This window comes from Carassius carassius, chromosome 50 (assembly GCF_963082965.1).
Source record: "Carassius carassius chromosome 50, fCarCar2.1, whole genome shotgun sequence".
Lineage (NCBI taxonomy): Eukaryota > Metazoa > Chordata > Actinopteri > Cypriniformes > Cyprinidae > Carassius > Carassius carassius.
In genome coordinates this window covers 3979324-4003983 of record NC_081804.1, presented here as the reverse complement: position 1 = coordinate 4003983, position 24660 = coordinate 3979324, and the positions used below count along the sequence as shown (strand labels likewise).

General features: G+C 40.1%; 1 protein-coding gene across 3 annotated transcripts in view; it reads right to left on the bottom strand.

The window, feature by feature from the left end:
* LOC132133571 (leucine-rich repeat and immunoglobulin-like domain-containing nogo receptor-interacting protein 1) overlaps positions 1–24660 on the bottom strand; it is a 76923-nt gene that overhangs the window by 27089 nt on the left and 25174 nt on the right. For 2 of the 3 annotated variants that reach the window (XM_059546453.1, XM_059546451.1), the window contains one exon: positions 13136–13278. The gene's annotated coding sequence lies outside the window, so the exon portion shown is untranslated. Of the gene's footprint in view, positions 1–13107; positions 13279–24660 lie in introns of all 3 variants that reach the window. The other variant, XM_059546452.1, reaches the window with a different exon arrangement.

Sequence of the window (24660 nt, the reverse complement as noted above, 5' to 3'; positions counted from 1 at the left end):
AATAGAGCCGTCAACAAGGAGAAAACAAACACCAGAATGGCATCTTCCAAACCAAATGATTTATTTCACAGTTAATGTTGGAACAGCATGACAAATCGGAGTATTTTGTAAGGCTCAAGACGTCGTGATGAGGGCAGACGCACATTAGGCCTAATCTGACGTCTGAGCGACACTTGAAATGATCTACAAGTCCAGTCTGACACAAACTCCATCTGCACACACAACAGATTTCAGTTAGAATAATCCTGCTCTTTTGCTCTCTCTCCATCTCCATCTCGCTTCTTTCCAGGGCTAGAAAGGTCAAAGTGACGCACGCAATCCAACACAATACTCTCTACTCGAGAAACTAATGGCTTGACAAAAAAAGACAGATTTTTGATTAATGCGCACATTGTGTCTTATTCTGGCCTGGTCTCGCCTAGCCAGACTTTTGACTAGCAGCATAAACTATTTTGGCCAAGAATCACCCATCTGATTGACCATCTGACCAACATGTCAAGAAATACCACAGTTTTTTATACATGGCACTATTCTAAAGTAGACCATTAATAGGCAGTTGAGAAAACAAAATATGATGCATCAAATAATAAAATGATAATTAAAACAACAATAATAAAACTAATATGCATATGTATATGTTTGTATATATGAATAGTTTGGGTTTAATGGAGTTTCCGCCAAAATCAGTATTGTATTTTGTAATTTTATGGAAAAAGGGATATTAGCAGAGTTATTAGACCATGTTTTCTCCCTTTTTCCCAAACTGCGACAAACACCAATCTCCCTTTTGTTGCAGAATGCGATATATCCGCTCAACCAATCACAGGGCACCATTCCTTTGAAAACTTTTAAAATAATTTTACAGTGTAGACATCATTTAGAAAACAAAACACATTGTATAGTTATTCTTGTGGATAGTTTTGGTTACTGGCTACTAAGCATCTCAAGTTAAATCTTTAGTGTCTTTTAAAGATTTGATGACTGATCAGGCAAATTTGAACCAAAAAAGGGTCTTTCTCAGTAGTTCTCTTTTACTGTATAAACATGACTATGTTTCTAGATGGACTATTACAAAAACCTGCATACACTGACTCTGAGAGGTTTCGTAGAGCTGCCAATCAGATTTGAGCTTGTCAGATCAAATGGCTCGGCTCACTTTGGGCTCACACACAATACACTATGTTGAGATATTTCTCTTTGTATTACTGATGGCATTTCCCAGCCGCAGGCTGCAGTGCAGAGACAGCAATAGCTACTTTAAAAGATGTTTCCAGCACAGCACTCATCTCATCTGGAACCAACAAAATCTCATTCTCTTGTTCTGTATTCTCTTGCTATGCTGTAGCAATCATATCTACCCACCCTGACCCTGATCACACGCACACACAGCGAGTCAAGGACTGTCAGGATTACCAGTATCTAATTTTACAATCACTGGTTCATAGTTGGAGAAAACTTCAAGATATACTGGAAAAGTAGAATTGTGATTTTCTAAGGGAAATAAATACACATTTCAGAACTAGTAAAAATAGTCTTTTTAATGAGGGACACGAGTAAATCCAACCAAATGTTCATTTGACTTAATATACACATTTTTTCCATTTATTACGTCCTTCATAGATTTATTTTATTAAGCAAGAATTTAAATGAAATACCATAATTGACTACAAAATAGCATTGACAACACTAAACAGAAATGTAAACACAACTATAACCTTTTAAAGACTGCGGACAACTATTTATACACCTTACAAATTCCCATTCCTTCTCAATGATTATTTAATTACATAAGCGGGTAAAACAACAGATAGCCACACCCCAAACACAGTGACCACTCCCACAAAACACAACGCATAGTCAAGACCAGACATATTAACTTTGATTAATTTACTTTAGCTAATTAAAAACACATTATTATTTTGTAAAATGAACAGAAAAAGGGCAAATAGTAAAATAGTTTTAGAAATGTAGTCACTGACTGGAAAAACCCCTGAACCAGTTTTAGAGTGACTTGTTTTTTGCCTGTCTCCGTGGCCACCAGTCAGGCTATAGAACATAATATAAAGAGTTAAAACTATCCATATAAAAGAAATCACATGCTCTTCTACATTAGGTCTCAAAAGCCGAGATTTTTCAGCCTTACAACACATGCTGTCAAACTCAGCCTCAACAGTAAAGTGAATTGTTTTGGTAAATCCGTCAGAAGAACACCAGCATTGTAACCTTTGACTGAGGGTCATGAGGTCATTGTTACATAATCAGTACTCACTGCCTGCCCATGTACATGCATAATATTGAGATATAAAGAGAATTTTCACTTCATGAAACACATTTTCACCCAAACATCAATGCAAGCAATTCTTTGAGGAATAAGCCTTGCATTCAGACCTTGCAATAATGAATCCCTACAGCAAAAAAGACTGAAGTCATACATTATTAAACTCTGCACTGAGGTTGTACAGTATTAAGAGTGTAAAGTACTGAAATCTTACAGTACATCATTTCTACTGTAAAATATTACAGTAATAATCAGTACTGCAATCCTACAAAACTAAAATGGTACAGTACTGACATTTTATGGGTCGACTGTAGAGTTGCAAAATTAGCTGAACTAATATTTGACAGTATTAAGAGATCTAACTTTAACAAAACCCTACAGAACTGAAATATTACAGTACATAAATGTTATTGTATTAGGACTGAAATATTACAGTAATAAAAAGCCACAGTACTGAAATCATGCAATACTGAAACAGTGCAGTACTGTCATTTAACAATGTTAAGACTATTACTATAATAATATTACAGTATTAAAACACCACATTACTAAAATCATACATCAAAACTCTGATACTGAAATTAAACAGTGTAGTACTGAAATTAAACAGTGCTAAAACTCGACACTACTTACAAATTACAGTACTGAAACTGTAAAGTACTGAAATATTATAGTAAAGAAACACTGCTGTACTAAATTTTTACAAAGTTGCATAAATGCAACCCTACAATAGTTAAAAGTAATGAAATGCATCACTAGTATGAAATTCTCTTTGAATGCAGCATCTGTGTGGAAACCAATAGTATATTTTTATCCTGCATCTCAATTACGACTTCAGTAAACTGAATTTCTCAGATGAATGCTCAAAAGTGAGATCAATTAAAAACACTAAGGATGTTATGATCATGGCAAATTAAGAAAATTCATGGCAGTAGAATATGGATGGACAGCAGAATTTGGATGCATATCAGCTTGCAGCTTGGCCGAATGTTTGGCGTCTGTTTGTGCCAGTATGGCTCGCCACCATCAAACTACTCGAAGAGAATAAACCAGCACAGGCTATTCTACAGATCAATGACATTACATTATTGCAAAGTGTAAGTATGCATGAGTGTGTGCGTCCTTCTGTACCTCCTAAATTTGTTTATAAATATATTATTGGTACAATGTTCCTGCTGTAAATGTGAGGAGAGATGGATTTTTTCCCACACATTTTTTCCACACACCTCTCAGACAGATACAGACGCCATAATGGCTTGTACGAAAATAAGATGCAGCATGTAGCTGAAAACATCAGCTGTTTTTTTAGGATCGGATCAGCAACACTGAGCTCTCAAATTACAAAATAGATATGTTTTAGCACCTTGAAATTTAACTGTATACATTTATTGGCATTGTTATCGATGCACAAACAGACCTTTTCAGAGTTGAGCGCCTCATCTCTCCCTTGCACGCATGTTTAGGGGACTAATGATGCCTGCAATTAACTGTAATTTGCTCCTTGAAGATCAGGCAGGTAGAAGTCCTATTAAGAGACCAGAAACATTACAAGCCGGCTTTGATGTAATGGTCAGTTATTCAAATTTATAAGGATGGGCATTCATCATCTGGAGGAGTGTCGTCTAAACTAACGCAGCCAGTGTCAACGGCTCTACTGATTATTAATGGTAGCCATCTAGTACTGTTACACCATATAGAATGGGATGCATATGCAAAGTGTCCAAAAATCACTTCTCTACTTAGTGCACTACTTGACGTTCACTATATAGGAAAGAGTAAATGAGTGCTTGCTTCTTGTTGTCACTTAGACCAGGGAATGTTTTTTTTTTTAACTTTCAATACCTAATATTTACCAATTGCTAAAACATAATATTAGAATATTTTAAAGATTAGAAATCAGTGAATATTTTATACTACTGAAAACACTAGTTTTTAAAACGTAAAATAAATCTACATATAGGTCTAATTTGATTAAAAAAAATTATATATATATATATATATATATATATAAATATATATATATAATTTAAAATAATAAAATAATATTTAAAACATATTGTTGTCAATAAAAAAATCACATAATATTTCAATAATTTGCTTTAGTATAAAGGCGATATAAAAACCGATAATATTATTCTGCTAACCATTTTTTAATTCCGTTTGTCTATATTATAAATCACACTAATACTTTTCTGAATACTATATATATATATATATATATATATATATATATATATATACACACACACACACACACACACACACACACATATATATATATATATATATATATATATATATATATATATATATATATATATATATATATATATATATATATATATATATATAAATAGGGGATCATCATATTTTTGGATCCTTGTCATTAAATTTTGTTTTTAAATCCTTGACCACTGCTTTTTATATTTATATTTTTAAATCCATATTTGGCTATGTCATATCAATCCTTAAGAGAGGGATCACATTTAAGCTCAAAGCAAATCTTAGAAACTGATCTGCAGGCTGGATCTAAGGATAAATTACTAACACTTGAGGGGTTGTCTGAGATTATCTCATAGTTTGAAACCCCTTTCCATTGGGAAAACTACACTGGTAAACACTGTTGTGGAAATAAACAGAAAGTCTTTACCAACAGGTTGTTTTACACAGGGAAGCAGCTGCAGGTCAGGAAGAAAAACAAAAAACACAAAGCTCTCAAAAACGTGTTTCGAAGGGATCATGGGGTTATTTGATTGATTTCCTTTAGGTAGATCCTCCCAATTTATCCCAACAGACAAACTCAGTCTAAAGACAATTTAATTAAGAGGCAGATGGCAGCAGGGGAGATAATCCTGCAGAGTTTGATGTAATTCAGACATGATAAAAAACCCATCGCTGCATTCCCCAAATGGAACGGCGGCCTCACTCTTTCTAGTAAGGAAAGATCCTTTTCCTATTGGGAAAGAATAGGAAAGATCCTTTTCCTATTTGCCGCCTAAACTCTGGAATAACCTACCTAACATTGTTCGGGAGGCAGACACACTCTTGCAGTTTAAATCTAGATTAAAGACCCATCTCTTTAACCTGGCTTACACATAACATACTAATATGCTTTTAATATCCAATTCCGTTAAAGGATTTTTAGGGTGCATTAATTAGGTAAACCGGAACCGGGAACACTTCCCATATCACCCGATGTACTTGCTACATCATTAGAAGAATGGCATCTACGCTAATATTTGTCTGTTTCTCTCTTGTTCCGAGGTCACCATAGCCACCAGATCCAGTCTGTATCCAGATCAGAGGGTCACTGCAGTCACCCGGATCCAGTACGTATCCAGACCAGATGGTGGATCAGCACCTAGAAAGGACCTCTACATCCCTGAAAGAAAGCCGAGACCAGGACAACTAAAGCCCCAGATACAGATCCCCTGTAAAGACCTTGTCTCAGAGGAGCACCAGGACAAGACCACAGGAAACAGATGATTCTTCTGCACAATCTGACTTTGCTGCAGCCTGGAATTGAACTACTGGTTTCGTCTGGTCAGAGGAGAACTGGCCCCCCAACTGAGCCTGGTTTCTCCCAAGGTTTTTTTCTCCATTCTGTCACCGATGGAGTTTCGGTTCCTTGCCGCTGTCGCCTCTGGCTTGCTTAGTTGGGGACCCTTCATCTACAGCGATATCGTTGACTTGATTGCAAATTAATGCACAGACACTATTTAACTGAACAGAGATGACATCACTGAATTCAATGATGAACTGCCTTTAACAATCATTTTGCATTATTGACACACTGTTTTCCTAATGAATGTTGATCAGTTCCTTTGACGCAATGTATTTTGTTTAAAGCGCTATATAAATAAAGGTGACTTGACTTGAGGGTGTGAATCACAGATTTACCCACAGGCCCCTCCTGTGGCTGCACTAATCAGCTGGACTCATCTAGAATTACCACTCGAATTTTCCATAAGAAAGTCAATGTTCCCTTGTGACCTAAGGCGGTACCTGGGAATTCTGTTTCTACACAATAGAGCTGTTATAGGCAAATGTAATCACGTATCTGCTTGAATAATGGTGTGCTATTTCTTTGGATTCATTTACACTGCCATAATGTCTGTATGATTAGCAGCATCTCACGTAGAGTCTATTTTCAGGCAGGATATTTATAAAGCCTGGATATTTAAAGCAGTCACAGGATGATTTGGATTCATCCCTGATTTATAATCATTTCTGAAAATCTAGAACCTACAAAACTACAAACTGTTTGTCACCATATTATTGTTGGATTACTGACAGTGGTGATTTGTAACCTAATTCAATTCAGAATGAATTTAAGCATTTAAGTGCTTCATGTTGACAACCAACAAGAGTGTTTTGCATTTAACATCAGCAAAAATTATGCACAGTTTGGCACATTAAATCAGCTAGTGAGTTTGAATGTGGCACATCAGGGATGAAAAATCGCATTATTGATTAACATCTAAATTGTTTCACCAATAAATCATTGAGATTAAATGGAGAGCAAACATTTGGCTCCTGATCATCCTCATATTTTTTTCTCTAAGAAAAATGCCCTAATATGTTTGAGAAGAGATCTCAACAACTGCTCAAACTGCTCAGAATATGTTCCAATGAATCAGGAATTACTTCTTTCATTTTATTAATTCGTTTCCCCATTTTAGTTGATTCTCTTGTTTTAGCTAAAATGTGGCCACAAATTGCAAATCATTCCCAAGATTTAGTAATTCTTGGGAACACAGGGAACACAGGTAAAAATGTATAGCCTGAATGCACAAGTCGCTTTGGATAAAAGCATTTTCTAAATGCATAAATGTAAATTGTAAATGTAATTCAATCTCTCGTTTTGTCAAATGTAGTCATGTTATAGTAAATTGTTCCCTTTACTAAAACAAGGAAACAAATCAGTACAAATCAGTGGCCATGATTTACTTAAATGATTGAATGAATTCTTAATTCGTGGCCAGGATTTAACTTAAACAAGGGAACTAATTCTTAATTCATGACCACAGTTTACTAAAACGAGGGACACACACACACACACACACAAACACACACACATATATATATATATATAATCCCCTGCCCCACCCCGCATGTCATGTTTGGGGCTCCAAACATTTCTAAAGAATGAGGAAAAACAGTTGACACATCAATGAAACATAAATGATAACTCCAAGTTTCTCAGACTCCAAAAGAGCATTTTCATTTAGTTTTCTCGCATAACTCTGGTCACCAGTTTCCTGTTCCAGCTCACATTACCGCCCTCCAGACTCATGTATGTGTGGCATAATCTCCAAACTCTTTCCGTTCCCCTCACCACCAGCTACAAATCTCCTTCCCAGCAGCCCCCTCACCGCCTGAGAAATGTCTTCACACTGCCGCCTCTCAGAGGGAAAACACTGACCTTGACGACAAGTTCCTCCTCTTAAACGCAGATTACACCAAATCTTTCTCCAGCACACATGCTTCCAGAAATCCATTTTTCCACCTCTGATGGTTTTATATCTCAGCAGAAGCTATTCAACAGCACAGGACACTCAGATTACAGTCAAATATACTGTGAGGCAGCATAAACACTTCTTTATCTAATTAAGCATGCATGGATTCATGAACATGAATATTCAAATGTTTATATGAATATTCACAAAGTACCGCTCAGTTTCTCAACCTTTACTCTTTTTTTCTCCTTTCTTCCGTCGCACACACTATAATCAAATACATAAACAGAGGAGAGCGGGGTGTCTTTTGCTAGAGTTTTCTAACAATTACAATCAGCTCTTTCAGCAGAGATGTGCAACGGTTCCCAGCATGTGTTTGCAACCCTGTATGTGTTAGGGTTTGAAATGACACTGTTCATCAACGCTGTTCTGATCTCATTTTGCTTTGATTGAAGGTGAGCAGTGAAGTTCAGCTGTCAGAAAAAGCAGATATATTAATAAATCACAGAAGAGCCACTGAACAGTAACCATCTGCCCATGTATGAATATTACCAGTCGATCCTGAGAAGGCTATATACATATTACTGACAGTCACATTAGCCCTACTCTTACATGAAATCTGGTCTGCTTATTTGCTCCAAGAACCACCCACTTGACTGACAGTTAACACGACCAATCACAGAATTTTTTTTTTTATATATATACAATATCTATGGATCATTAAATCTGAAACTGAACATAACTCTTAACATAACTCATAACAGAACAACCTCCTTGACAGCAACCAATCGGGCTTCAGAAGTGGACATTCAACTGAGACGGCCTTGCTCTCAGTTGTTGAAGCTATAAGACTGGCAAGAGCGGAATCCAAATCTTCAGTACTTATCCTGCTTGATCTGTCCGCTGCTTTTGACACGGTTAACCACCAGATCCTCCTATCAACCCTACTGGCAAAACGCATCTCAGGAACCACACTTCAATGGTTTGAGTCTTACCTATCAGATAGGTCCTTCTAAGTATCTTGGAGAGGTGAGGTGTCCAAGTCACAACATCTAACTACTGGGGTGCCTCAGGGCTCAGTTCTTGGACCACTTCTCTTCTCTGTCTACATGGCATCATTAGTTTCTGTCATTCAGAAACATGGCTTTTCATACCATTGCTATGCTGACGACACTCAACTCTACCTCTCATTCCATCCTGATGATCCGACTTTAGCTATTCGCATTTCAGCTTGTCTAACAGACATTTCTTCCTGGATGATGGACCATCACCTTCAACTCAACCTTGCCAAGACAGAACTGCTTGTGATTCCAGCAAACCCATCGTTTCATCACAATTTCACCATCAAGTTAGGCACATCAACCATAACTCCTTCAAAAACAGCTAGAAGCCTTAGAGTTATGATTGATGATCAGCTGACTTTCTCAGACCACATTGCTAAAACTGTCCGATCCTGCAGATTTGCTTTATTCAACATCAAGAAGATCAAGCCCTTTCTTTCGGAACATGCTGCTCAACTCCTTGTTCAAGCTCTTGTTCTGTTCAGGCTGGACTATTGCAATGCCCTCTTGGCAGGTCTTCCAGCCAATTCTATCAAACCTTTACAATTAATTCAGAACGCGGCAGCAAGATATATTTTTAATGAGCCAAAAAGAATACACGTCACACCTCTGTTTATCAATTTGCACTGGCTTCCAATAGCTGCTTGCATAAAATTTCAAGGCATTGATGTTTGCCTACAAAACTACCACTGGCTCTGCACCCATTTACCTAAATTTGTTACTTCAGACTTATGTGCCCTCTAGAAGCTTGTGTTCTGCAAGTGAACGTCGCTTGATTGTGCCATCCCAAAGAAGCACAATGTCACTTTTACGGACTTTTAAATTAAATGTTCCCTCCTAGTGGAATGACCTCCCCAACTCAATCCAAGCAGCTGAGTCCTTAGCCATCTGCAAGAATCGGCTTAAAACACATCTCTTCCATCTTTATTTGACCCTCTAACTTTAACACTCACTATTCTAATTCTATTCTTTAAAAAAAAATCTAACTACCTTTCTAATCTTATTGTATTCTATTTTCTTTTCATTTATTATGCAATTGTATGTGTGTGTATGTGCAAAGATTTTTAACACTAGCTTGCTCTATTCTTTTTTATTCTATCTGTTTTCTTTTTATTTATTATATTATTTAAAAGCCCATGCTACGTGTACTGTGTTAACCTAACTGAGACTTGTTATAGCACTTATATTTCATTGCTCTTTTTGTTGTTTTTGATTGCTTCCACTGTCCTCATCTGTAAGTCTATTTGGATAAAAGCGTCTGCTAAATGAATAAATGTAAATGTAAATGTAAACTCTGAGAAAGTTGGATACACAGTGTCAATTACATAAACCTCAAACATGGTTGTTTAATGGATCGTTGAATGTTTGGTTGGATGGATGGACGGGTGCTTGGATGGTTGGTTAGTTGGATGGATGGATGGACGGACAGATAAATGGATGGATTGTTGGTTGCATGGATGGATGAATGGGTGGTTGGATGGACGGTTGGATGTATGATTGTTCGGATGGATTGACGGACGAATGGTTGGTTGGATGGATGGATGGATGGATGGTTGGTTGAATGAATGGATAGATGATGGATGGAAGTTTGGTTGGATGGCTGGACAAATGGTTGGTTAGAGGAACAGATGGATCGATGGACGGATGGATAGACAAGTGGTTGCATGAATGGGTGGTAGGATGGATGAATGGTTGGTTGGATGGATGGTAGGATGGATGGATAGAGAGAGATATTCAGTTGTAATTTTTTCTAACAAAAACAGAATGAAAAATGCTGCAGAAACTGTATGTTACATTACCATGTTTTTTTTGCATTAATAATTTCACTGTATTCTGTATACACTGTATACACTGTATAATTTCAATATAAAAGTCAGTCAATATTTTTATTAAATCATTAGTAAAAATGTTACAGTACTGCACTATAAGCTTATTACTAAAACATATAATAAATAAAATGAAAAAATATTGTCCTGTTAAGTTTATATGGCAAAGTAACAATCACAAATACGATTTTATTATACTTCATGATGTTTTATATTATTTTTGTTGTATTTCTTTAACCTGAACTCAACTTGTAGTGTTTAGCGTAAATTTAACTGGATGTTGTCATGGTGTGCGATCTGACAGAAAGAGCAGAGAGAAAATGGAGCTCCTTAGAACCTCCACAAGACTCTGAGCAGCAAAAAACATCTTTCAAAAGAGGACAGAGAGGGGGAGAGAGAGAGAGAGAGAGAGAGAGAGAGAGAGAGAGAGAGAGCACGGCTCAAGCATCTCATCTCACTCTCAGACAGAAATTGAGCTCCGATCTTTTTCCCTGTTTTTTTTTTTTCAAGGAAGAGATTCATACATGCAGAATCTAGCGTATCGTTTGTCTTCAGTCATGCGAAATGCCGTCCGTCAGTTTAACTGCATCCTGGTTTCCTCTCCGTACAGTCACGATAAATGATGGAGAACAGAAGCCAGATGAGGAAAAAAAGACAGAGAGAGAGGGAGGGCTGTAATGTTTTCGCACAGATATGGCTTTCAAATACTGGCTTATGGGTTGGAATTCATACGCTATCATTCAAAATGACAAACCAAAATAATACAAGGATCATTTATCCCGCTGCTCCAGGCAGATCCTTTTTACCTCATGGTTTCTATCAGCTACAGAAGTGCAAAAACAGCCCAGCATGGAAATAGCCATTACAGCATGTTGGAACTAAAAGACTCAGAGTCCATCAAATAAAACTCAAACAGCCCTGCATAGCCAGACTTTTGACTATCAGCATAAATACTAGCCCACACCATTACTCATTCTAGCCACAAAAAGTTGCCACCTGAACACAAATTCACAACAAAATTGACACTTTACACAATTAAATGCAAAATATGAATGGCAATTACAAGGTTATTCTCTTCCTTGACTTTATGTAAAATTTGATATATGCCGTAGCAGCTAATCTACAATTTTTTGGGCAATATTTTTGTACACTAATGTTTTAGGTATACAACAAAGTGTATACTTTTTAAAAAATAAATAAACTTAAATGTATTTGAAATACAATTATTTAATGCTAAGTATACTACAAATACATTTACGTATTTATGTACTTAATGAAAAATACCCTGCAATTGTTCTTTTAGTATTCTAAGCTGGTATACTTAAAGTCTGCTAAATTGGGAGAACTTATTTTTTACTTAATACACTTTAATTTTGCAAAAATATTGCTGAAGTCCAACTAAATATATACTGAAGTACATCTGACTGTGCTCAAATGGAACTACTGCAAGTATACTTAGGTGCACGTTAAATATCTTGCATTTAAAGAACGAGATGTTATTCAAAGATCATACAGTCTTCGTCAACAGTGACATTGAAACACATTTTAGGCTTAATATTAAGAAATGTGCATTGTGCACAAACAGTACTCGAAGTTTAATTATAATTTATATACTGTATCGGTAAGTCTTGAGCGATATTTCAGTAATATGTTAATAGTCTTGAACTATACTTAGTATGAAATAAAGGGTATGCTTGCTTTTAGACAGCAAGATCAACATGTGAAGCGATTAGTGATCAGTTTTGACAACAATATTGAGAATACAGGTGAGCCGATATAATGTCCATATGCATGCTACAATTCAATGATAGCAAACGAGATGTACACAAGTTGCAACCCAAATGATGCATTATACAATGTACTTATGCACAAGGTATGTATATGCATAGTTCAATTAAATGATAGAATCGTTACTTTCTGAACGGAAAAGAATACACAGATTTATGACAAAATTGATTTATTATTTATCAACAAAAATATCTGAAGAATTCAGAACTGAAAAACTGCCTCAAACAATCCCACAATCCTCTCAATCTCCAGCTCATTTGTGCCAACCCAGTACCTTGTAAACAGGACAAACCACTAAAACCCTGAGAACCCCGAATTACATAAAGCCAGCCAATCAGATTACAGCTCTCCAGGTGCGTCATCTGAAGCGGATACATGTCAGTGGGCATGTTTGTTCTGCTCCGACTGGGTTTGTGGGTGCGCACACATTCTGACGTCTCCTGGTGGCCCTGAAAGTTTCAGACGAACCCCTGTAAACTCTTATTGAAGCTGCTGTCTGTCAGATATTCTGACATCACTCACAGTGCTCACAGACTGTCAACGTGGCACCTCTTTTATTCCAAAATCAGCTCTATTTCTTTTCTGGCACATTGGCTTTAATATGATTTAAAGTGTAGCTGCAGGAGACAGCAGTATACTGAGGAAAAATACTGTGCCGGCACTTACATAACATCACAGAAACACAAATCACTCACTCTGTAGGTGAGGCTGAGTTGTACTCACAGGCAGTAAACACTTCTCTGCTCTTTAGGATGGAAACTGCTGGTTCACAGGGAATCTTGCAGGAGATGGAGACACGTTCTCTCCTGCGTCCACATTCCCCTGTCTTAATGTCTCCTCAGTGGAAAATCCCAGGACGGATGAACCTGCAATGAGAAAAACATATTTTAAAAAAGAATATTTTAGCACTAATGCTACAATATGTCATCATTTGAGTGCATTTCATTGGTTTGAATTGTCTTATATATATTTCATTTCTTAGCCGTGTTCACTAAGCCAGCCATCACTATTGGTACTATTACTCAAACTGAGGGTTAGGGATTTTAACAAACGCCAATACGAAGTACTGAAATTTGAAACATATCTCATCCTGCACGCTACAGAAATGAACGATATCTCAAATTAAAGGTGTGCTATTACTTTCATAAGTTATTGGACTTGGGTTTTCCTTCAACTATGGTCAATTTTGCTTCTGTGGAATTTTAGATGATCTTGAAACAAAATGTTCATACTCTCACTAGTGTGTTAACTAAAATGTCCTACGGTATATCTCAATGCTTTAAATCTAATTTCACCACAGCATTATTTCCACCGAATCTCAGAAAGAGGTCTTTGCCTATTTCACAGCATTAAATTATATATTAGACAAAATTACAGCTTAACTGGTAATGAAGCACAAAAAACATTAATCACAAGTGATATTTACTTTGATTTAGTGACATTTACCTCTATTTTACATCATGTCTTATATGTCATCTCAAGCTTAATTGGGGCAAAATTGTTGATGTGGAAATGACAAATGAGGGACAACACAGAAAATTAATTTTTTCATTTTTCATTTAAATTTATCAACATACATTTTTTTATTTTAATAGGTTTTCATGTACAAATATAAATGATTACATTCAAGATCTGAAAAAATGTGACCCAAAGTTGAAGCACCCACATGATTTGTACCTGAAGGGTGATAAAACATGGAATTGCATTAAAGCAAAGCCTCAAACTGTATCTAGAGAGCAGAATGTCAGAGAATTTAAAGCCTTAGCAATCACACATACCACCCTAGCAACCCCACAGACCACCCTAGCAACTGCACAGCAACATGTTAAAAACCCCTTGGAGCATTTTAGCAACATATTAGTGACCCCAAACAATCTTTTTTTGTTGTAGAGAAAGCAGTCATAATAAAGTCCCACAAGAAATATTTCTGCGTCAAGCCTTTATTAACGCATCCGTCACGTATATTTTAAATTAAGCTCAATTAAATGAATCCTCACATGGCTGCAGCAGCTGTGACCGTTTCTCAAGGTTTAACAGCTCTCTGTATATTTGAAATGAGACCCGTGTATTATAACTCATAACCTTCCATTTGATTGGCTCTGCTGTAAGCGTCCGTTGTTACTGATTGCCTCCGCTGGGAGGGTCGCTTTGTCTCCTCTTGGCCACACAATTAGAGTTTTCCTCTCTCTGATTGGTCGCGAGGTGTGTAATACAGAAGTCACGCACGCTGCGAGACCATCTCTCAGCCACCCTTCATTTTCAGAGTGAATTTCCCGCTATATACAGCTTTCCTTTAGAAAATAAAGAGCTGTTACACAAAATGCTCTCTAACCAACGTGATCTCATGAGAATACGTGTGTATTTTTACGTTAAATGTGGTTCTACAACACGTACATTTACTTACATTTTCATGCACATAAAAACTTACAACTCTGACGTATTTATAGCAGTAAAACGTACAAATACTTATGTGTTAGCAGCTAAAAAAAAGTAAATAATCTAACGTAAAGGGTTAATGTATATGAATTCCCATGTATTAATATTAAAATCGTGGCTTTAATGATTTAAATCTGTTGTATTTAATTGTCATATCAATACATGTTTTTATTGAATTTATTGAACAGTTTACTCATCTACTTAATAGGAAATAAAATGTTAAACGAGACTACACTTTGAAACCTTAAAATGAATACAATTTATGTAATTGTTTAACCATTTTGTAATATTTTGCTGTGCGATTTTCTCCCATCCATTGACTGACAATACAACCATAGATACACAAAAGCACAGCATAAAATTACAAATCACATCCATTTAGGAAGTCGTGAGGAAAGTCGTGGCCTAATGGTTAGAGAGTCGGACTCCCAATCGAAAGGTTGTGAGTTCGAGTCCCGGGCCGGCAGGAATTGTGGGTGGGGGGAAGGCATGTACAGTTCTCTCTCCACCCTCAATACCACGACTTAGGTGCCCTTGAGCAAGGCATTGAACCCCCAACTGCTCCCCGGGCGCCGCAGCATAAATGGCTGCCCACTGCTCTGTGTGTGTGCATTTCGGATGGGTTAAATGCAGAGCACAAATTCTGAGTATGGGTCACCATACTTGGCTGAATGTCACTTCACTTTTATTTGTTTGCTGTACTCCATATCTTTAGAATTCAGATGTTTGCAAGGAACATATCCAAATTCAGCCCTTTATCAATCGATCTTCATCTTCATTCTCAGCAACAGCGAATGTCACAGTCAAAGCCCGCGCTCGTTATGATGATTTGAATTTGAAAATATCGCCAATGCGCCACCCATAGACAGTAAAAGAAAGGCGCCACCCTCGAGAAACGTTACGACATGGTTTACGGCACTGATATCGAACGCTCATTGGTTCTTACCTAATTCGTCACAGATTGCGACATGCCGTGTTTCAGTTGATAGACATTTGAAATCAGTACTGCGCCGGTGCGCCTCAGGCGGGAAGGAAGTCGACCGGAAGTTGAAGTCGGCCGAGTGCCGCCATCTTGTAGCAGAACTTCACTTGCGTTAGCATCCCATTAACTCCCATTCATTTTGGCGTCACTTTGACAGCGAATAACTTTACATCTGAGGCTTTTAAAGACTCCATTTGTCCATTATTTATTTCTGAAGATACACGACAATGTATAACGGGCTCCATTACCTTCTATGTTACATTATGGCCCCATAGAAACAGGTTTTGTAAAAATAGGCTAACGATTGCGTCATAACCACTCGACTCTCTGTCGCACAGTAGAGAAATTACCGTACAGACAGGAGGAGAAGCTCGCAGGCAATCGGGGAGACGTCAAGAGAGAAGCCCATAGATACAAGCCCTGGTGTTACATTTTAAAATACTATACAAAATAATTAATCAGAATACTTACTCCTGCTCACTCACGTTAAAGAACTCCCTGCTCAAGCTCGCCGTCTCTGCAAGATTAACGATGGCAGTTTGCACGCACAGCTACTAGAAGATTTACATCTGTCAGACAGGTTGCTGACGTCATTAAGCTTAGTTTGAGTCTGCGCGTCAGAAACGGAAGTGATAAAAATCGCTAAAAATGGGCTACACTTGTCTCAATTGAGTTCCAATGGGGCCGCTGGGTCCATTTCTTTTACTGTCTATGGTGCGCCTTCACGGAGAGAAGACAGGTACATAATTTCACGGATTAATAAATTAAATTCTGCTCTGTACCCTATAAACTATTACCTCCAGAGAGGACTGCGACTGGAACTCATTATCATTTGAACTACTTTTGGTACCACTTTTGATATTTTCGCAAAAAATAAATGATTAACGTTATGTTTGTTTGTCTGTTATTCGTTTATTTATAACAGTAACGTTATGTAGTTTTAAGAAATAGTTATGGGTAGGTGTAGGATTAACGTTAGTGGCTCAAAATAACATTTTAATGTAAAATTTTTACTAAAATTGTCATTTTTCTACAAATTTCTGTCCATTATGTTTTATTCTTTTAACATTCTGTATAAAATGGGTAGGTTTAGGTTCGGGTGGGGTTTAGGGATCTTACATTTATCCAAAAAATTATAAAAAGGGAAAATATACATAAGTATTAAACAAATAAATCAGATATGCATTGAAAAGCAGCTTCATGAGCAAATTTCTAGGGATAACTGACTGGTCAGAGAACACGTTCTATCTGTACGTATTTGAGGTTGTTTTTATGTAAATTTAGATACGTATCGAACCTGTAATTACGTCCAGATAATACGTAAACGACACTGTAAATACGTAAAGGCACATAAATATTGGACAGTTTTAATTTACGTCTAAATATGTACGTTTTGATTGTGAGATCAAGCTGCTCTAACAGTAAACTTAATGAAAATGCATGCTGCTTTCAAGCAGAAAACTATAGTAGCAAGCCAGACTCTATAACTAAGTCATCTATTAAAAAAACAGCCTGAATGGGTTTGAGAGAACAAAAGCAGGACTGGATTGATCATATGGGCATTTGGGCACATACCACATGTTGCCCGCCATGTTCAAGGGGGCAACATGGAAGGCCAGAAAGATGCAAAACATTGAAAAATGATGGATAAACGCAGCTTGGAGGAAACCTAATGGCTCATATTTTTGTTCTTTAAGAATGTGAATTTTCAGTTATTAAATTGCCGAGCTACAAAATTAATATGAACACATTTTGAGATCTCTTCTAAACCTCTAGAAGCCAGATTATAAAGTGAATGTTTTGATTTTCAATTTTTTTAAATTAAAATATATTCTTAATCTGAAAATTAATTTAGGATAAATGCTAAATTTTATATATATATATATATATATATATATATATATATATATATATATATATATATAATGCATTTTGCATTAATCTCCTATCTATCTGTCTGTCTGTCTGTCTGTCTTTCTATCTATCTATCTATCTATCTATCTATCTATCTATCTATCTATCTATCTATCTATCTATCTATCTATCTATCTATCTATCTATCTATCTATCTATATTAGAAACAACTGATATATTAAAATGGTATTTTCTATGAGTGTGAAAACTACAGTTCTGTTTTGAGTCCAGATAAAAAAGACTTTTGCTTTGCCATCAACCCTTGAAGTCTGACAAAAGCCATTTATGACTGAAGGTTCCAGCCTGAAAATATCCTGTTCTCCATATCCTGATGCGGAAACGAACCTGTGACCTGCAATAGGATCAAAGAAGCAATTACGGACTCATAAATGTACTTGTGTGCCATGTCGAAAAGTCGAGTGGCATGCTAAGAGCCAAACCATGATCTCTGGATATTGGTAAAGCCATCAAACAGAAGACTAATTAATGAGCTTTTGAGTTGTTGCTCGACTTGACATGAATCCTCACAGGAAAGGAGTTTAATCTAATGCTGAGATAAGTCATAAACATTCTTTCAAGAAGGAAGATGCTCTCTGATCAGTCGGCACAGAGACGATTAAACGCATCAGGATATCAGATGTTTTAGGAGTTGGAAATGAAAGCTCTTGAGTTCTTGTTAGTCAGAATGCATGTGTGGCCCAATAACTTTGCGTAACGAAGACCAAAGGTCATGCAATAACTTTAGTTATAGTAGATGAGTAGAAAAGATTTTAGTTTTTTCCCTCACACAAAATAACTATTCGACTTGAAGGAATAGTTCACCCAAAAATGAAAATTTGTTGAAAATCTACTCACCATTAGGTCACCCAAGAGGTAGATTGAGTTTGTTTCTGTCACAGTGTCTGGGTTGTGTTCCCTGGGTGTCCACTAGGTGTCCTCCGTTCCCACGGTGTCTGTCATATTATCACTTCCTGTTCCCTTATTTGGTCACCTTCCTCCTTGTTTTAGTTAATTGATTGTTCCCCACCTGTCTCCAGTTTCCCCATTATCCTTCTGTGTATTTATACCCGGTCTGTCTGAGTCTTTGTCACGGAGTCCTTGTCGTATGAATGATACCTCCCAGAGTCTGCTCTTCCCGTGTGTTCTGGTTTTGATTTTATGTTTTTGGATTTTCTGGTTTTGACCCTGCCTGGACTGTTTATGCTTTTTGGATTGCCCCTCAGTAAACCTTTTACCTGCATTTGGATCTCTTCCGTGCTTCTTGTATCACCGTACGTGACAGAAGGACTCCGTCCAGAGATCCAGCGGTATGTCGATTAACGCTTCTTCCCCAGCCACCGAGCGGGAGAGAAGCAATCGGTTTGAGGGAACCCGCCTGGTCGTGTTTCGCGGGACCAGGGGAGGTCGCCGAGGAGGAGGTGGGCGAGAGGAAGCTCAGCATCGCTCTCCACCATGGCCCCCCTTCGACTCGGGGCTCACGTGGGAGGGACCAGAGCAGCCGTCTCACCAGGGCAGAAGGAGAAAGTCAGCGACACTGCCCATGATGGCCGCAGGTCCAGCACCACAGCACAGGATGGCCGCCAACCCAGCGCCGCTGCGGTGCATGGCCACCAACCCCGCACCACGACGCAAGATGCAAGCCAGCCTCACACCACAGTGCAAGACGGCTGCCAGCTCAGCACCAACACCCAAGATGGCCGCTGACACTTTTCTCGATTACTTCGAGATGTTATCCAAGATCCTAGAGATTCCCAAGACAGTTCACGTCATGGCTGCTGAGCCAGCGCCTCAGCAAAAGATGGCCGCCAGCCCAGCGCCACAGCACAAAATGGCCGCCAGCTCAGAGCCACAGCACAAGATGGCCGACAGCTCAGAGCCACAGCACAAGATGGCCGCCAGCCCAGCGCCACAGCACAAGATGGCTGCCAGCACAGCGCCACGGTACAGGATGGTCGCCAGCTTAGAGCCACAGCACAAGATGGCCACCAGCCCAGCGCCACAGCACAAGATGGCCGACTCAACGCCTGAATCTCCAGACAAGGTGCCACCGACTCGCCATCATAGAGGGCGGAGGAGTAGGAGACAGGCGTCTACCGTTCCTCAAAGCCCGGAGGATGTTCCTGAGCAGGCCGCTGCCGTCCAGGAGGACGTTCCCGAGCGGACTGCTGCCGTCCAGGAGGACGTTCCCGAGTGGGCCGCTGCCATCCAGGAGGACATTTAGAGGCGGTGCCCGAGGCCGTTCCGGAGGACGAGGCGGTGCCCGAGGCCATTCCCGATGCGGTGCCCGATGCCACTCCCGATGCCACTCCCGATGCTGTTCCGGAGGCCGAGGCCATTCCCGATGCTGTTCCGGTGGCCGAGGCGGTGCCCAATGCTGTTCCAGAGGCCGAGGTGGTGCCCGATGCTGAGGTAGTGCCCGATGCCGTTCCTGAGGCCGAGGCAGTGCCTGATGCCGTTCCGGAGGCCGAGGCAGTGCCCGATGTCGTTCCGGAGGCCGAGGCGGTGCCCGATGCCGTTCCGGAGGCCGAGGCGGTGCCCGATGCTGTTCCGGAGGCAGAGGCGGTGCCTGAGGCCGTTCCCGAGGCGGTGCCCGATGCTGTTCCGGAGGCTGAGGTGGTGCCCGATGCCGAGGCAGTGTCCGTTGCTGTTATGGAGGCCGAGGCGGTGCCCGATGCCGTTCCGGAAGCCGAGGCCGTTCCGGAGTCAAGTCCGATTCCTGTTGACCTTCCCAAGTCGTCAGGTGCCCATTGACTTTCCAGAGTTGAGTCAGTTCCCGGTTGACCCTCTAGAGTCGAGTCAGGTGTTCATGGACCCTCCTGAGTCAGGGTTAGTCACCGTCGACCTTCCAGAGTCAGGGTTAGTTACCATTGACCATCCAGAGTCAGGGCTAGTTCCAGTGGACCCTCCAGAGTCGAGTCAGGTTCCAGTGGACCCTCCAGAGTCGAGTCAGGTTCCAGTGGACCCTCCAGAGTCGAGTCAGGTTCCAGTGGACCCTCCAGAGTCGAGTCAGGTTCCAGTGGACCCTCCAGAGTCAGGGCCAGTCACCGGGGACCTTCCAGAGTCGAGTCAGGTTCCAGTGGACCCTCCAGAGTCAGGGCCAGTCACCGGGGACCTTCCAGAGTCAAGGCGGGTCACCGTTGAACTTTCAGAGTCAAGTCAAGTCACTGGGTGGCCTTCTGCTCCGCCTTGTTGGACTCCGGCATCGACCACAGGGGCGTGGTGGTCATCTGCTCCGCCCTGGGGGGCTCCGGCATCGACCACAGGGGCGTGGTGGTCATCTGCTCCGCCCGGGGGGGCTCCGACGTCGACCACAGGGGCGTGGTGGTCATCTTCTCCGCCCGGGGGGGCTCCGACGTCGACCACAGGGGCGTGGTGGTCATCTGCTCCGCCCTGGGGGGCTCCGACGTCGACCACAGGGGCGTGGTGGTCATCTGCTCCGCCCTGGGGTGCTCCGACGTCGACCACGAGGATGTGGTGGTCATCTGCTCCGCCCTGGGGGGCTCCGACGTCGACCACGAGGACGTGGTGGTCATCTGCTCCGCCCTGGGGGAGTCTGGCGTCGACCACGAGGACGTGGTGGTCCTCTGCTCCGCCCTGGGGGGCTTCCACTCTGACCACACGGACATGGTGGTCTTCTGCTCCGCCCTGGGGGGGCTTCATATTACTGTTTGGTTTTTGTTTTGTGTCTTCACTCCTGTCCCTGTTCCCCTCTGTTAGTCTGGCCCTCCGTCCCTCCCCCTGAGCCTCCACCTGTCCACCTCCCTCCTGGTCTCTGTTTTGTCTATCGTGGAGCATCTGGAAGCCGCTCCGTAGAGGGGGGGTTCTGTCACAGTGTCTGGGTTGTGTTCCCTGGGTGTCCACTAGGTGTCCTCCGTTCCCACGGTGTCTGTCATATTATCACTTCCTGTTCCCTTATTTGGTCACCTTCCTCCTTGTTTTAGTTAATTGATTGTTCCCCACCTGTCTCCAGTTTCCCCATTATCCTTCTGTGTATTTATACCCGGTCTGTCTGAGTCTTTGTCACGGAGTCCTTGTCGTATGAATGATACCTCCCAGAGTCTGCTCTTCCCGTGTGTTCTGGTTTTGTTTTTATGTTTTTGGATTTTCTAGTTTTGACCCTGCCTGGACTGTTTATGCTTTTTGGATTGCCCCTCAGTAAACCTTTTACCTGCATTTGGATCTCTTCCGTGCTTCTTGTATCACCGTACGTGACAGTTTCTTTATCCTTTACAGATTTGGAGAAATGTAGGATTACATCACTTGCTCATCAAGTGGATCCTCTGCAGTGAATGGGTGTCGTCAGAATGAGATTCCAAACAGCTGATAAAAAACATCACAATAATCCACAAGTAACCCACAGCACTCCAGTCCATCAGTTAACATCTGTTAAAGTGAAAAGCTGCGTGTTTGTAAGACACAAATCCATCAAGACGTTTTCAACTTCAGCTGTTGTTTTCAGCTAAAAGTCCTTTATCCAAAATAATGCTTTTTCTGGTGAAAAAGTCATCCCTTCTGAATCAGGAGAGAAATATGCACAGATCAAGCACCATTTACAAGCAAAAATGGTTCTAAACAAATAAGTGGGAGGATTTTGATGTGAGAGGACAACAGGGGATGGTCTTTTTCACTGGTGGAAGTGTTATAGATCATGGACTGGTATTTTGGCCAGAAGCAACAGTTTAGAGTTAAAATGTCTTAATGATGGATTTGTTTGTTATAAACCTAGTTTTTAACTGCAAAAGATGTTAACTGATGGACTGGAGTGGTGTGGATTACTTGTGGATATTGTGATGTTTTTATCAGCTGTTTGGACTCTCATTCTGATGGCACCCATTCACTGAAGAGGATCCACTGGTGAGCAACTGATGTGATGCTACATTTCTCCAAATCTGTTCCGACATAGATGAGCTGAGGGTGAGTATAAATTTACTGCAAATGCTCAAGGATTCCTTTAAATTTAATGCATAAAACACATTGTATTATTTTTATTATACTTTTGCATCATTTTGTAAGATTGAAAGTCTTTTTTTTGTTTTCTGCTAAAGAAAGTCAGTCACGCAGGGTTTGGAATGACTAAATAATGACAGAATATTTATTCTTAAGATGAACTTCCCCTTTAAACAGACACCCAGCCAGTGTAAACACCACATCCTCATTGATCTATTTGACTGAATCTCTTTTAATTACTCAGCAGCCTTATGAGCATTTCTGATCTCCCGGCTGCCCCCCGTGTCACGCACGGGAGAGTGATTACCACACACCGAGTGCTATTCAAAGCCCGCTGAAATCAAATGACACAATTGAGAGGTACGCTGCAATATTTCGGCTTTCCGCTGCAAATGAGATCCTGTTAGAATACTGTGGAGAATTTAATTCCCCATCATTCCAGTTAATGGCCGCCGGCATTTTGCGGTAGGGCACATATGAGAATTACTCCATTCTTCTTCTGCAGTTACGGCCATCTATCAGTCCAAGCATAATTATTCCCTGGGTGCCAGAAAGCTGACAGGCCTATTGCTGGCTCACTCTCCATACAATAAGGTCTAATCTTGCTAGTGAGCTGTGTGGCGAGGCGGCCTGCAGAGCCTGGCACACATGAATGGAATGGGGCGAGGCTGGAGGCGGGGCTTACAGCCAGGCAGGGGAGTGTTGATTGGGCTGTCAGTTATGTGGGCGGATGCTTACTATTAGATTCTCATTCATCTCAATGGCTCGGATATCACCTGAGCTGTAAATATGACTAACCAGTCTGGAGCCACAGGAAATGATCTCTTGATTGGTGGATGGCACAATCCCAAGCCTTCAACAGTGACGTTAAAAGCAGTAGACAGATAAAAAGTAAAGCTTTATTAAAAGTTTCTTTCAAATGTCATGCTTAAAAATCTATTTTTCATGCTTTTTCAAGCCAGCATCAGAGTTGGTCTACAAGCTTTACTTTCTAATATATAATACAGTATGATTTATTGTGTGATTTACTGCAAAAATGAAACACGGTGATGAAAATGGAGGCAGACAGGGATGAGATACTGGAGTGGAGCCATGGGTGGGGCTCAGAGCTCGAGTGGGAGATGGTGGGCAGTTTAAGAGTCAAGGAAGGGTGAGTAACAACCGCAGCGTGTCTGAAGCCAGAACCTGCTGGCGTCTTGCCCTCCTCCTCTGCCCAGATACATTTCTATTCACAGCTGACTTCAACTCCCTCTGAACACCTGCCTTAGCATGGCCGTGTTCAGGGGGAAAAAATAGACATCCTCTACTGTTACCTGAAAACTCTGAAATCTTTCTCCTTGACAGGAGCCTGCTGTGCTCTAAGCTCTCATGCTCGTCTGTTTGAAGCTCCACATTTTACATTCTCAAAGGGCATTTATTGTGTGTGACAGCTTTCCAAAGATTCTGTCTGGATTCTCTGTCAGAGTATTTTACATGAAATGTAAGACTTGATCAAACTCACCATTGCAATGACGCTGCTGTTGAATCTATTAAGGAGAAGACAGATGATTCAGGAAGCCTGTTTTAAACTATTTCTTCACAAAGGGTTTACTTTCACACTAGAGTTTATTTGTGGACCCCAGTCCATGTGTGGTTAATGGAAGCCACTTTCTGCTATGGAATTATAAATGAATAAAATAAATAAATAAATAAAACTGCAACTTTTTATCTCACAGTTATGACTTTTTTTTCTTTTTGAAATTCTGCATTTATATCTCACAATTCTGAGACAAAAAGTCAGAATTTAGAGATAAAAATACAGAATTCTGACTTTTCCCCCTCATAATTCCACGTTTACATCTCACAATTTTAAATTTATCTCGCAAACAATTCTGAGTTTATATCAGAATTGCAATTACAAAATTCTGAATTGTGGGAAAAAAGTTGAAACTACCTTTTTTCTTTCTTTATGTATTTTATTTATTTATTC